Raw genomic sequence first — 2,783 nt, 5'->3', positions numbered from 1 at the left:
GTAGTTCAGGGATCACCTCTCCTGGTCCTCACCAAGCTGAGTTAGTAGATTTTTTTTTGTTTTTTTTTTTTTTTGTTTTTGCTGTCTCAGTGAAAAACTGTGAATACTTTGATTATGGGCTCACCACATTGCATCATAATTGCTTCAAAACCTGTGTCTGTCAGAGTGCCTTTGGCTGCAAGTAACACATTATCAAATTCAAACTGGTTTAGTCAATGGAGGAATTAATTATGTCAAAAAGACTACAGGTGCTGGACTCCCGCTGAGGATGAGTGATGCATCAAGGGAAAGAGAAGAACTGTGAGTGGAAAGATATTAGCTTTCCTCTCTTTAAAAGGTGAGATCTTGGAGCACCTGGGTGGCTCAGTCAGTGCAGCGTGTGCCTTCAGCTTGGGTCATGATCCCAGGGTCCTGGGATAGAGCCCTGCATCTGGCTCCCTACTCAGCAGGGGAGTCCACTTACCCCTCTGCCCCTGCTCATGTCTCTCTCTTGAATAATAATAATAATAACAACAACAAAAAACCAGTGGGGTCTAATCCTCCTATCCTTGAATGAATGTTGGGTTTAGTCACTTGTTCGTAACAACTGGAACACAGTGGAAGTGGTAGTGGGACTTCTGCAGCTGGGTCGTAAAGGTCATTACAACTGTCCACAGTTTCTTGGATTGCTTAATTGGGAAGCCAGCAGGCACGTTGTGAGGACTCTCAGCTCTGTGGAAGGGCCCACAAGGAAAGGAACTGAAGCCTCCCACCAACAGCCTGTACTGCCCTGTCACGTGAGTGAACCTCCTTGGAAGCAGATCCTCCAGATTCAGTCAAGCCTTCAGATGACAGCCTCAGCTGAAATTAGGCTTCAACCTCAAGAGACACCCTGAGCTGGAATGTTCTAATCAGGCCTTGTGAATTCCTGACCTGGAGAAATCTTGAGATATGATATATGGTTACTGCTCCTTTAAACCACTAAGTTTTGGGATAATTTGTTATACAGCATTAGATAGCTAATACAGAGGGAAAAAGGGATTGGCCCAACCTTGGTCATGTGCCCATCATCACTGGACCCATAATCATTGGCAAGAGAACGCCACATGTTGACTGGGTTAGGCTACTCAGCAGCTCTTTTTGGAGCCTACAATGGGTGGAAACCTTGAAAGCTGTTTGCTGCAGGACCTCAGAGACTAGGCTCAGGCCAGGCCTCCTGCCCCTTGATATTTCACCTCTAGCTCTTTCTGATTTCTTTCTTTCTTTCTTTCTTTCTTTCTTTCTTTCTTTCTTTCTTTCTTTCTTTCTTTCTTTCTTTCTTTCTTCTTTCTTTCTTTCTTTCTTTCTTTCTTTCTTTCTTTCTTTCTTCTTTCTTTCACTCAAAGTACATTTTTTTTCATTTAAAAAAGTATTTAGAACACATAAAACAAGGCAACATTTATTCTTTCTTCTCATCTTCTGGTGTGGGGTCTGTCGGTGGCTCCTCCACTGTTGCACCGTTGCTCTCTGAGCCAATGTTACTATCACTGGTCCCTTCCTCGGCCATACTGTCCACCCCCTCCTGCCCGCTCTCCTTGTCCTCAGGAGTAGACGTGCCTTCTTCACCGTTCTGTTAGCTTTCTGTTGCTTCTTCAAGGTGTGTCTCCTCTGTCTCCATAGGGATGCTTTCGTCATCCTTCTTCTCCTGGGTCTTACTAGCAGCTGGCTCTTCCTCGGGAACCATGCTGCTCTGACTACGTTCAGCTTGCTCTGCTGCTTCTTTCTCCCTCTCCTCTTGCCTTTTGCGAGCCTGCTCTTCTGCCTGTGCAATTTCAGCGGCAACCTTTTCCATATCCACTTCTACTTTCAAACCGCACAAACTTTTAAGTTCATTCTTAAATGAATCTGTGCTTTCTAGGAACTTCCTCTTCTTTTCCTGGTGTTGCTCCTCTATCTGAAGAAGTTCAGCTTCTAGTTTTCACTGATGAACCATTAAGGACTGGACCTGTCGTTTGAGGACCTGCATTCTAGCTGTTGTGACAACTGACCGAACGTCTGGCACCACACTCTCACTAAGGATTTCGCTGATGAGGCGGTGGTTTCTCTGGAAATGGGCAGTGGCTGTATGCTTCATTGAAAAGCCATCATCATAATCATCTGGATCTTCAGCAGGCTGAATGCTCATGTAAGGTTCTCCTTTCTCCATGCGAGACTGTCTCTGTTGACTTTCTTCCTCTAAAGCAGCTTCTGCACGACTTTTCGCATTTATGCAAGCAAGGTATGCAGGGGAATTATGATAGGCCTTCATAGATTCATTGTACTCTATCTTTTCTGCTTCGTATTCGTTTAAATATTCTTGTTTTTCTTCATCAGTGAGATCTCGCCACATGCCACCAATAATCTTGCCAATCTCCCACAACTTTAGGTCAGGGTTGGAAGCTTTTACTTGGTCCCAGACCTTTCTGCTGTACCTCATGTAGGGCATCAGCGGCTTATCTGGTGGCTTTGGGGGTTTTGGAATCGTAATACCAGAGGATGCCGTGACCCGGCTGTTGGTGCCCGGGTTCCCTCCCAGCCTGTAGTTGTTGTAGGCGAGATGACTGTATGGATTGTATCCCACAAACCCTGGTGTGCTGGGCATTTGTGTTGCAGGAGCTGGGGTGGGAGGTGGGGCATAAGATGGTCTTTTTGACATTTTGGAAGATTAAGTTCCCAGTTCCTTAAGAATGAATCTGAGACACCGCGGGCAGAAAAAGCGCCCGCAGCTCCGGCCTCGTTTCTCTTTGTCCCCTCTTTCTGATTTCTGAGTGTGACCTCCTCACAAC

The 2,783-nt window shown here is 45.7% G+C and overlaps 1 pseudogene; it reads right to left on the bottom strand.

The window, feature by feature from the left end:
* Positions 1–1,402: 1,402 nt before the first annotated feature.
* On the bottom strand, positions 1,403–2,783 carry LOC144298350 (SWI/SNF-related matrix-associated actin-dependent regulator of chromatin subfamily E member 1 pseudogene; annotated as a pseudogene).

Source organism: Canis aureus, chromosome 26 (genome assembly GCF_053574225.1).
Source record: "Canis aureus isolate CA01 chromosome 26, VMU_Caureus_v.1.0, whole genome shotgun sequence".
Lineage (NCBI taxonomy): Eukaryota > Metazoa > Chordata > Mammalia > Carnivora > Canidae > Canis > Canis aureus.
This window is presented reverse-complemented; position numbering and strand designations above follow the sequence as displayed.